The 13,220-nt window shown below is 40.6% G+C and overlaps 1 protein-coding gene across 1 annotated transcript in view; it reads left to right on the top strand.

The window, feature by feature from the left end:
• Positions 1-13,220, top strand: part of casz1 (castor zinc finger 1) — a 163,360-nt gene that overhangs the window by 59,661 nt on the left and 90,479 nt on the right. Inside the window, exon 4 of the mRNA XM_069526243.1 lies at positions 11,591-11,638. The gene's annotated coding sequence lies outside the window, so the exon portion shown is untranslated. The remainder of the gene's footprint in view (positions 1-11,590; positions 11,639-13,220) is intronic.

The raw sequence follows: 13,220 nt of genomic DNA, 5'->3' as shown, positions 1-13,220 counted from the left end.
GTGAACAAGACAATTAGTTTCAATAAGTAAACTAGATTTAAATTGTGTATGAAAAACCACACAAGCTGTCTATTTAGGGGCTGTCTGTTACACAGCGTGCCTGACTTGTGTTTTGTTCTATTTCCGACCTGATTCTGTCCTTGAAAAGGACAAGAAAACTGACGGACTTTGTGTGTGTGTGTGTGTGTGTGTGTGTGTGTGTGTGTGTGCATGTATGCGTATGTGTGCTAGTCAGATAGGGTGGGGTGTGTGGCGTCACAAGTGCTCCAGTTTAGGAAAAGTGACACTTTGCCTTGAAAGTCTCTTCGGGCCAGTTAGATAAGGAATTTAGTGGCTTTATCACAAATGCCACTATTTAATTTAAAAGGGTGAGGCACTTAGGATCTGGCACCGGTCTTTCAGTCTAGTGATAAATTTGCAAGAAAGTGGAAAAGATTGGAGCCTGAGAGCAGATTAGCAGGATACAAATATAGAAGTGACATTATAGTGGGTATTAGTCAGGTGCTCCTCTGAACAAGTGGCTGGTTCCTGATAGGCCTGAGAATGGGGCCTGACTGTGGGGCCAGCTTTCTGGAACATTGCCTGATTCAGACTGATTCTGTTTTAAAGACAGCGTTATCTCTTATTAAAGAAACGCCTTAAAGCAGAATGTTTAAGATATGTCACTATATCATTCTCAAATTACCTTTCATAGCACTTGTCAAAGGATAAAAATGAGGTCACTGTATTGTACATGGGTTAATTCTTTGTTTTGCTTTCTGTGTCATTATTCTATTTGTTCCTGGGTACGATTTGGCAGAAACACACAGGAGCCTCAGCCAACTCAGGCAGAGGACTCACATTATTTGTTTGCACAGAAATAAACATACAGACCACACAAAGTCAGTAGCTGATGATACCATAGTCCTAGGAATAACCAGGATAATCACATTATGTACTTATGTACTTACAACTAACATCTGTTTTTAGTTTTATTAATCTGTAGATTATTTTTTCAAATATGATTTTACCAAAAAATTGTCAGAGATGTTTTGCAAAATGACGATTAGAAATTAGAAAGTATATATATTTACAAAGTGTTTGGTGTCTGAGCCTCTGTGTAAAATCTACCATTCAATTTACTATAAACGACACAGAAATGAAACCTTGTACTCAATAGAAGCCTTATAGCTGAGGTCACATTACCTTTTTCAGCTACACATTACAGGTTTCTAGTCAGATTTGTTACCATACAGAGGCTGCAAAAAGCCTACAAACAACATTAAGATCAATTAGATCCATATTTTTATTCAGATCTTCACCAAATATCACATAATCACTCCCCATAGCATGTCAGCCTTTTCCAACAGAAATGTTGAAAAAGGCCCTGATTTTTAATGTTAGACAAAGTGAATACAATTCCTGGATGTGTCCTTGATCTAGAGCCACATCAGAATTTTATGGATTCTTTCCTGGCTCATACCACATCCTTCCACCAAGTTTCAGTGTAATCTTTCCAGCAGTTTTTGCATAATTCTGCAACAAACAAATAAAACAAAACCTCCTCGGTGAAGGTAATTACAATCTTCTTTTATAAAGTGATAGCAGCTTGCACATGTCTAATATTCTTCATCTTGTCCATCTCATCATCCATGTGATTTAGCCTCAAACATGCTAATGTTGAAAGATAATCTTGAAAGTTAAACGTAGATATGCAAAGCATACAATCTTTTCTGTAGAGCTTTGTATTCCATATTTTAATTACATTGTTGTTTACTCATATCTCCCTTTTTACTTAAAGCACATTTGTACGTGTTCTTGGGAAACAAAAAGCACATTCACTAAGGACTACTTACAGTTTCTAAACCATAATAATGATACTGTATCTTATAATATTGGTGAGTGGATTTTTTCTTCCCTTGAACACACTGCAGGGCCAGGTCCCCACTTCTCTCGTCTTTTCTTTTATTCTCTGCCAGCAGACAAAACCCCTGCAGAACCACTATCTTTATTTCCTTCTGATCCTCTAACATACATTTCTATTTTGTTACTAAAACCCTGCTTTCTCTCATTTATCTCTCCCTCCCTCTCATCCTCTTCTTTTTATTTTTTGCAACAGTCGATGTGTGTTCATCTTGGCAGCGCTCCATAGTCTGTTTGATGTGGTTTCCAGAAGTCCTGAACTGCAGTCCCTGGCTACTCTTTCTGTCATCGGCAGACCTGCTGTCTCTTTAGCCTCCATTGACTCCTTTTAACCTCCTCCTACCTTCCTCACATTGGAGCAGCTGCTTTCCTTCCCTGCTGCACATTTCTGCATGGAAATGATTTGATTCCCATTATTTGGTTGTAAACTAGGTTTTGCTGTGGGGCTGCATACACAAATGTACACTTGCAAATACAGTATGCTCTCTCTGGTCATTTGCAGAACATCTTCCAGGCTCTATTCTGGGCACTGAAGAAAAATGAAAGAAGGCTTCTGTTTGCTTGCAAATATTTACTAAACAGTCAACAATAGTCCTAAATGTATGATTTGCCACCCAAGACTTGAATTTTTCCATCCTAATAATAATGACAAACTGGATCAAAGTTAATCAGCTCTGTTGAACTCATTGCCACTGGTGACGTCCACACGCTGTAATTTGAGTGATAGAAGAGGGGGTGGGGTGGAGGCAGCAAGATAGTAGCTTCAAAGAGGGCTTTGTAGAGGACAGCCAGTGACCCTATATGGGCGCCTTTCCTGCATATACCAGCACGTTTAAAGGGAAACTGATAGGCAGGTGAAATATCTGCCACTTACAGAAAACAGGCAGAGACGGGGGAGGGCAGACAGGACAGAATGGATATGGATTGGGTCACAGGGCTGACGAGGCCTTCCTAAGGAAATGAATATTCCTTGCAAAGTACACTTGGTGACACTTTGGTCTAAGGACAAAACACAAGAGCAAAGAAAATCCATTCCTCACTTATATTTGGCACACAAAAGCCCTGGATCATAGTTTTTTTTATCTTTTTATAACATAAACACAGTACAAGTTATATTGGACAGTTTATAGTGACATTACTACAAAGTGTTTTTTAAACCCCTTAATGTATTTTGATTTGTAGTGCCAAGCAACCGATGTATAAAAATCATTCTTCAGTCTCTTTAATCTTCAGTGTTTCCAAGTAAAAAGTGAAGGGATTAATCAATGGACTCTTTTCATGCTCTTGAAGCGTATATGTATCCACTTTCACCCCACCAGCGGAGATACATATTATTATCGAGTGGACTTCCACTTTGTATCAGATGAAGGCGATGCGGTGGAGGCACGAGCTAAACATGCCCAGGGGGCTGCAGTGAAACCGGTGTCTCGTTTTCAGGGGCAAACAAACACATACAGGGAGCAGACATGGCTGTCACATCTCCCTTAGCTCCCCCCTGTCACCCCTGAGGGCAGCGGGCAGGGGCAACCTCGTCGCCGTGGTGATGCCACAAAAAATCCACATATACTCATGCAGAGACAGAAATACATGACCAGACATGTACAGACACACACACACACACACACACACACACACACACACTCACACACACACACTCACACACACATAAAAGCATATGTGTCATCTGTTGTAGCTCTTCTCAAATACAACAAAAATGACTCTCTGTTGTTTTAACTTTAACGTCCCTGTTGTGATCAGCTGTTTGACCTTCCAAACTGAAAAAGCAGCGGATTTCTTCCACAAACCTGGCTCCATTTTTAACTTTCCCAGATTGATCAGTGATCGCGCTGGCGCCGGGCAGCTGTATAGCTTTACATCAGTGAGGAGGAGGTTTAGTGGTTTTCAATAGTATTTCAGGATATCCTTGCTGCTGCTGCTGCAGTTTTTGGCAGACTAACAGCTGCCACCAGCATTAGTGTACAAGCAGACACTTCTTAATGTTCCCCAGCCCTGGCCTCATGTGTCACATGGACTCCATCCAGCCTATAACCCAGTTGCCATTCACTTTGGTTGGATTGGTTGAAAGCAGTCAGAGACCAGCAATTTACAATATGCTCGAGACCGTCCTTTCATTTTGGTTTCAGGTCAGCAACAATAATGTGACTGGTTCTGACGTCCTAGTGGCCTCTGTTTGCCCACAGAAGGCAAACAGAGTGCACAGACCTTACTAATTATGTGCGATTTATTATCACAGATGAAAAGTGATTTATTACTTTTTTTTTAACAGTCTCTGGACCAAGGGAAATTAGTTATATAGCGCTGTTGCTTATAATTTGACAACACTGCCTTGAATTCACTGAGATGTAAAATTAATTCTTGCAGTTGTTTTCAATGGGACTTTCATGTTTGCCTTGCTCGCTGTTAAAAATCTGAGAAAAATACAAATGATTGGGCTTGGCTCAGTAACTTCATTGTGCAGGGAACAGAAAGCCAAACTGGACGAGGTTCAGTGGTTTTAGGCCTTTTGAGGGTTTGTGTGTTAGGATTTATGTATTTAATTACACACTCATTCTACTAATGTAAGTGGAGAAAAAAGGAAAACGGATAAAAAGCCCCATCAAGCCTTTAAGCTCGTAGTTTCCCTCTTACTGAAAGTTGGCCACCGCTGCTGTTTAGCTCCCCTTGAACTGGGCTAATACTTGTCTATTCCGATTAGGATTAGTAAGTGTAGCATGGGCTCAGGGACCCGGGACTCGTAATCTAATAAATCAAGATAAAAAACTCTGAGATTGGTGTACAGAGGGCTCGGATTTACTATTGGCCATCTCAGAGAAACAGGGATTAACAAAGCATTTGTTGCTGTAGCTGCACACCCCCCAAATCTATGCGTAGGGAGAGGGAGAGAACAAGGCGGTGAGGAAAGGAAGAAGACTTAGAGGGGAGGAGAGGAGGGGAAGGGCTGGTGAGGGCTTTCTAACAGGCAGCAAGTTAAACTCACAGTGACAAGGTCAGGTTAGTCCTTGTACAAAAGGCTTTGTTCCATAGGCAGATTAAAGGTCTCTTTGACAGATTTTACACTTTTGGATCATGTTGAACATGTTAGGAGTTAATCCTGTCTGTGAGGGGAAGAAGCCCTGCTGCCATATGGATCACAGATAGGTGCAGACAATGGTGAACACACTGCGTTCAATAAAAAAAGCTGCACATAACATAACTAAACAACTTCCTCATTATTGGCAAATATCACACTTCTTTTTTGTGTTAATATTATTGGCAATCAAGTTGTTGTTGTCTTATTTTCACCCTATTTGTTTTGCCCCACAGGTAAATTCATGAAAAAAGGCTTCATGAAATGGGACATCATATGTTTTAAAAATTTCTTATAAAATTCACTGGGTCAGAGTGAGAGTAACTAAAAGAAAAATTTAATTCTTATTCACTGATTTGCAGCAGTTTCGAGCTGTTTGCTAAGATGTTATGATTAGAGAATAGTTTTTCTGGTTTCATGGCAAGTTGTGTTCACAAACATTGATTTCATAACCATTTAATGTGAGAAGATTTGTAATTTTTTGGACTGGATGTTTGTCAGGTAGGATGGTTACCTGGTTTGTCATTTGGAATAAAAGTTTCATCCAGGTAGGTTAAGTGTAGGTAGCTCTTCACAACATATTTTGGATACAGCTGATCCAAACTTTCTAGTCTCTGTTAATCCCTAATGCCACACAGCATTAACACGTTTAGTAGTTTTTACAGGTTAACAAGACTCTAACCCTAACTAGACGCTAATGTCCTCTCTCTCAAGCGAGAACTTCTCTTTCCCTCTTTAGTCTGTGTACATGTCAATTTTGGATTCATTTCACAATTTAATGGGTTCTTCGTTGGGTCATGTCTCACCTCTCCTCAAAATTGTATGGAATTAGGTGCAGTAGTTTTTGCGTAATACTGCCAACTATGAAACGTAGTTGGAAACATAACCTCCTTGGTCAAGGTAATAAAGAATCAAACATAATATCAGTATATGTAATGAAATACTGCAGAAAATTATTATATACTTTAGATATTGGTTATGGTATGTTTATAGGATCATTTTCAGTTTTAGAATCCTTTAGTTCTTTTGCACAGGTTGTGTGTTTTGTCCATGTACTGTCATGTCACCTTAAACAGTTAGTTGATGCTATGAAACATGTATTTCTTTAAAACAAACAAGTGCTTTAAATACATTTGTTGAGATTAGTGTTTTCTTAATGTACACATTTACAGGGTAGTGCAAAGTCCCTGTTCTCTTGCCTGATAAAACATCCCGACTTGCAGTTGGATGCAGCTCTTCTTTTTTTCCCCAGTGAAGCGTATTCTGAGAAACAAGACTAAAATATCTCCACCTGAAATGTGAGCTCTTTCTATTTTCTCTCTGATGCCGGGGGTTTCACATAAAGTTTTACATATCAAAAGTGGAATGTTCTTTCATCTGCATGCATGTCTTGTTAAGCAATATCAAACACAGGAAATTCTTTCTACATCCACATATAAAGGTCGAAAAATCCTAGCAACACATCCCAGCTTGTGCAAAAGAGGCCTTTTCTTTCTTTCTGAGTGAACTGTTAGCAATATCACTGGGCAATTAGCAAGGAATCGAGAGAGAAATGGAGAAGCCAATTACTTCTGCGAGTTAGCTAAAGGCCATTTTAAACTGTGTGCCCATGACATAATAATGTTTATGGTAAATATTATAGTTGGAGACAGTGAGTGCATGGCGTGAGAGGCGAGGGGAAAAAAAGGCATCAATCTCAGATCGAGAATAATTTATTAAGATCTGAGATGCAGCAATTACGTGGAAAGGACCAAAAAGAAAAAAAAAAGAAGAAGCCAACTCTCCAGGAACCCCATACATGATTGCAATCTTGATTAAATCCCCCTGGATCTAATGAGTTGATTTTCTGCTGTTAATATTGCATTGCCTGATGATGGATTCGTTAAGATAATGGAACGAAGCTAAAATATAAATGACTCCCTGTCAAGGAGCAGATTTTCGTCATTTTCCGTCTGACACCTCCGCCGTGGGGATTTGGTGAGGCCTTTTTGTGTTTAGAACCATCAGGATCTGGAATACTAATTGCTCATGTGTGGACGCTTCTAATGCCTCTCCTCCTCTCCATAACCCCCGCACCCCACCACCACCACCACCCCCCCACCACCCCTCCCTATTGTCTTGGTAAATATCTCTTCCACATCCCTTACACAGAAACAAAGGGACAGAAGCGGCGGTGCTTTCTGTAATTCTGGTGAAAGTCTTTCTGTTTTACTGCAGTTACACCTATGGGATGACTCAACAACGCCTTTCACATTATACAGCTAATCTGTCCTGTTTGACAACCTTGGCTATCAAATCACAGAAAGTAGCCAGATATTTAAAGCTACTTCGTATAACACAAAAACTGCCCAAAAAAATAAAACATGTAAGCAATCGGCTTCTCATATCGACCTGTGCTTTTGAGATAAATTAATAATGTGGTCTCCCTTTGGTGCCGTGCAGAGCAGCTGAGCCGTCTCTCTCTGTTTTAAATGCTCTGTCACTTAGGACAACCGGTGGAGTAAAATGTCCGATGCATAGAATATTGATCCTGTATCACACGTGAACCACAACACACTACATGTATAATTTTTCTCCAGAGTGCAGCAGGGACCTAATGGAAAAAGCATTTGTAATAATCCAGTATTATGCTACCGTGTGAATATGCTGAGATAATATGCTGCCGTTTGTAGAGTGTAGTAGAGTGTCGTTAATCAAACAGGAAGTCGGTGTGTTCAGGTCCGATAAATTATACAGAGATACAATGGAGAAGTTTGCAGCAAGTTTTACTATGATAATGCTCAATAAAAACTGCAGTTTGAGGACCAGGAACAATCACACACTTCATGTCAATATAACTATTGTAAATACAGTTGTGCCATTCATAATTTTGATGTGTCCTACCGGCTAAATCCTAAACCTTTTCTCATTATCGTGATCTCCATTGTTGTAAAGTTTCATGCTTGGCCTGACCCTTCCTTTGTGCCGATTATAGTATTATTTCTCTTTCTATGCTATATTACCAGGGACCCCGTCTGATTGGGCCATCCCATAGGGCTCTTTCTTCTGCGTGTCACTTTTTGTGTCCTTTAACATGGTTTTGCTAAAAAGTCTTTTTTAATCAATCAAGGAGCAGGCAGAAAATGAGCTTTGTCATGGCCGGGGCCTGGGGTCGTGTGATGCCTGCTCTGCCCGGTGACAGGTCTTCAAAAGGGATAAAAAGGAATATTTTGGGGGGAAAACGGGGGTTTCCATGGCACCAGCACTTGTTGCACACGGATCACCATTCTTTGGTCCCACATGAGATTGAGGTTTCAAAGGGCTGGACAACAAAAATTAGGCGAGGAGGGGACAGCGGGACTGTGGAGGTAGCTGCCCTCGAGCCCCCCGACTCAGTCCTCTCCTGGGGGGAAAAGGAGAATAGGAGCCAGAAGTGACAACACAAAAAGGGGCCTACTATAGGTGCTGTCAAATATGCATGAGTAAATGGTCAGTTTCTCACTCTCACTCTTCAGAACATTACAAGGAAACACACACACACCCGAAGACACAAAGTACACAGCAACTCAGTGAGAAGTGTATTCCTGTTGTGGCTTCCACTTCGTGTAATTAGAGGTTGTTTCATGTTGAGTGAGGTCACGTAAACTTGTAAGTTTCTGAGTTTATGTGTGGGAAATGAAACCAGGAAACTCAGACAATAGATGGATCGTCATTACAGCGAGGAGTTATTATTTCAAACTGTTCTCTTCAGTTCGAGTGCCTGTTTGTGTGTTCCTGTTATTTAAATCTGTAATAATTGAGAGTTCAGCTCAAATTATTTATTAACTTTTCATCGAGCTGACTTTCAATGTATGCAGGCCTTATTTACATTAACTGTGTTGATGACATTAAATTATGAATGCGTGCATGCAGCCAGCCATAGACTGTATTTCACACATTTCCCTTGGAGGTATGTTGTTCATGGTGATTACCTTTGTGCTCCACCTAAATTCCTCTAACAATCACGTATTCCTCTGTCTTGTGGCGTCGCGAGGTCAAGGTTTTTCCATGTCAGGAGTCCTTTAAGCAATTTGCAATAATTTCCATAGCATCATCACTGCCACCTTCAATAACAAACAAGGTTACACACATGTGTTGCCTCCTTACACTCACGCAGTCAGAACTGAACGGGTTTCAGTGGCAGAGGGTTTTAGCTTGTTCACACAAAGGGGTCAAAATCTCCAGATACACATTTATGTGCAGGGATTCATCAGTATTTAAGAACTGAAGTATTATGTAAGGACATGGTTGCTTTCTCATTCTATGATGACAGCTGAGGATATTGAAATACAAAAATACAGACGTGGGTTTGGCCGCATCCTATTTTAACTGGTGTGTAATTATTTATTTATTTTGTCTGTTCTTTGAGGTCCTCAACAATGTGCTGCCAGTCTGTTTAAAAGGTTAAGGCAGTCGGGATATGTTCCTTGATGGGATTTTATCATGCTAGGCATGCTCTGTTTCCTGATGAATATATTAAAATTATTACTGTGCAAACAGAGTTTCTAATTACTGACCTGCTTGCCATTGTACTGTGCGTTCTGTATGCCCCCCTCCTTCTCCATGCCTTGTTTATTTATCTGCACCAGTGAATACAGAATAGTCTATGCAATGTCATTTCCATCCACATGAAAATGATTTTGAAAATGCCAATCTTGCCTATTATACAGTGTAATTACTTGTCTGCTTTTTGATTTTATCATATCTTCAGCCAGTGGGAAGATACTTGGAGAGGCTAAACATCTTAGCGTAGCTTGTCAGCTGATGAATTGCAGTGGGGAAAAAAAAAAAAACAGTTTGTGAAGGAAAGTGCCACATGTGCAGAGTCAGGGAGTTTATTGGAGGGTTCACCTAATGTAAACAGGGCGTTGTTTGAAATGTATGCATTTTTTGGGTTCAACTATAAGCCTACAGACATTGAACTCATCAGGGTCTTATGGAATACATTTTTCAAATACATACTCAACAGAACATTTAGAAGACAGAATGTAAAATATGAGAAGATGGAACCACCTTGATGCATTCTCATGGTATGAACAAGCATTTGTCTGTTACCTTTGTTTTCACTCAGCAGGTTTTTCTAGTTACAAAGCCAAAAACTTTATTTTTCAAGTTCTTTTCGATTCTCACGCCACACTTGTGGCATGTCAGGCAACTGCTCTTTTTCAGAGGCGACACTGTATGCATATGTGTGCAGTGGGAAAGTGTCACCCGTTTTACTGGAGCATCTGCACTACATCACGGAAAAGGGCAACCCTGTTGTTTACTTGTCTGCCTGCAATGTTGCACAGGGGGTTGATCAGGGGAGTTGATAGGAGCTGCAATTTAAAAAGAGGACACTGCAGCTCTGAACAAAAACAATTAAAGGAAAATGAAAGATGGCCCCCAAGGGTTAAAAATAGAAAATTATCAACATGCATGCTGGAATCCACTACCTCCCCACACCACCCCCTGCACCAGTACCCCCAACACCCCCCTCAAACTTGCTGGGCCTGCATTGTTATGTATGATCAGATCTGCCAGTTCTTCCTCTAAGCTCCTTGTCACATTTTGACTTAATGAAGTGCAACTTAGAAGGGAATTGGGTTCATCATGCTAGTCGCACGATGCTCCCTTGTTGTAGCAAACAGGAGTGGCATGGGACCGAAGCGCTACAGCGCGAGTCGTTATCATTCCGGTCAGTCTGTTTAACACAAAATTAAACAAAGAACTAATTAGTGCCTCATGAATTAATAACTGCACTGTTGCCGAGAAGAAGTTAGGTTGCTGAGGGGAGATATAAAATAAGTAGGAAGATCAGGTTAGAATTATTATTACTTTTTCGGCGGCGCATGGGCTCTCAAGGTTAGGAAACTTTTGAGAGGATTTAAGAGTGACTCAACTGGTTCTGCCAAAGTCAGTTTCTGTCCTGACATAACACTGTGTCAGGGTTAATGGATGTCATATAAGACAAGGCACTTTTCTGCACAAAAGAGGGAGGCATATATTTGCAATCGTCAGCTTTATATTTTAGCCATGTAGTATGAATTAAAAACCAGCACTTTGAATTCTCTTCTTCAAAAATCTATGAATCCTTGAACTTGCTTCCTTATTTAGACATTTCAAGGGGAGGAGGTTTGTTTTTTTCTTCAATTTGCAAGACTGTGTCGACTCTTTCTCATATTGAAAGAAGCTGTGTTTAAGATTTCCACCTAAGTCTGACTCTAAGGTTACTGCCTCCAAGTAAATTATTGCTGAAAATGCACAGACATAGTTAAGTGTACTCTACACCTGCTCGCCATGCTTCAGTGGGCTTTACAAACTAGAGCCTCCTCCCTTAATCACCAGCCCCTCTCTCCCCTCCAGCTATGATATGGAGCCTGGTTATCTGTGCTGTTTTTATACTGTCAAATCAAATAGACAGGAGTTAACAAAAGTACAAATTTTCCTTTGGCATCATCATGAGGTTTTGCCACAATGCGCAACCACTGCAGATGAGTTGTGTAAATGCATGGATTTCTCAAGAGAGTGCACGAGGTATATATTCATGGGAATAATCAGCATCCGAGGTTTTAATGTTTCTCCTTTGCTCTCTTTGCACAGATGAAGTGAGCCCCTGTATGGAGTGACTCCACAGGAAGAGAGAACGAGGTAGGACAAATCCCCAACATGACTGATTACTGTCCCCACCATCTCCCCTGTTCATATCTACAACAATATCAGGCATCTTCATTAATCCCCATGGATCAATGTGTCTGGGGGTTGTAAAAATTGACAAATGACTTATTAGAATCCCACCGTTTTATTTTCCAACTGATTAACTCACAGCAATGTCGTACACTATACAGGCACACTGATGTATCTGTTTTCCAAAGAGGGCCTCTCTCTCTCTCTCTCTCTCTCTCTCACTCACTCTCTCTTCCCATCTCTCTCTTGCTCTCGTGGCATGAGAGATCCATATGGTGCAAAAAGCAGCCCTAACACTGTATTGAAAACCGTACCAAGCTGCAACGGCTCAAAACAAAAAGAACAATAAGGTTCTTTGACACATAAAAAGGGTTGTTTTATTAGTTTCCTGACATATACAGCTGTTGAGCAGTGCTCCGTTTGCACTTCTTTAAATACATGAGTAAACTCAGACCAACCCATTGAAAAATAATCAGCTAGAATATGAAAAGCTTCGCACTGGAAGTAATAAATATATATATATATATATATATATATTTCGTCAGCGTCGTTCTTTATACTTTTTCCTGCATGTGTGACGTGTTCTCGTTAAGCAGGTTATGTTCTGTTGATTATAACTCAATGTTCTTTTATGCCTGCTTTATGTTTAGATGGTGCTGTGGCAACATCCAACATTGTCATCTTGACAAAATAATATAATTTTTCCACAATATGGCATTTATTACTGTGGCAGACATTAGACACAGACATCTAAGTACAGATGACATCCACCAAATTAACAAGAGTATAAAACCTTTTGTTGCTGATAAAAAACCTGCCCCTGTACAATTTGACTCTCGAGAGGACACTAATGACTTGTGACTTGAAGAAACTGGGTTGCTTTTTTTCTCTCTCTCCCCGAGATGAAACCTTCTGTGCTAATGATGTTAGCTGGTATAAGCACAATGCTGATGTGGGAGTCTGTCATGAGGATGCATACAACAGCCCTTGCCCCTGGCCTCCTAGTCAAGAGGGATCTAAACATTCAGAAGTGACACCGTGGGCTGTCTCATGTCAAATCAGAGACCCTCGCTATCACCAGGGGGTGGCATGGCCGTGAATTGAGGCGGAGGGCTACATCACACTCCTTTGTTTCTGGTGGTGTCACTCACACACAAGAGAGAAGACACACTCCTTGCATCAATCAGAGCCCCAGATACAAGCCTAGTGTACCTCCTTACAACATGATTATGACACTATCCTCAGATCCCCTCATAGATAGAATAACTATAGTAGCAACAGTTGAGTGAGACCTGCGGATCACATTCTGCTGCAATTCCCTAAAGTCCCCCAGACACAACTGGACAAACACACACAGACATTATTAAACAGGTTCCTTTGGAAGTCCTGTGAAGCAAAGTTAAGTGTGAGTCAACTGCAGTGCAGACTACATATCCTAACTTAAGTCTTCCCTCGTGTAACCACATAAGAACAACATAACTGACTACAGTTAGTTTAATTGGCTTTTGATATATGTTAATGCAGCTAATCATAAAGGCCAGCTGGC

Source organism: Paralichthys olivaceus, chromosome 6, assembly GCF_024713975.1.
Source record: "Paralichthys olivaceus isolate ysfri-2021 chromosome 6, ASM2471397v2, whole genome shotgun sequence".
Classification (NCBI taxonomy): Eukaryota; Metazoa; Chordata; class Actinopteri; order Pleuronectiformes; family Paralichthyidae; genus Paralichthys; species Paralichthys olivaceus.
The sequence above is the reverse complement of the archived record's forward strand: the minus strand, read 5'-3'. Positions and strand labels throughout refer to the sequence as shown.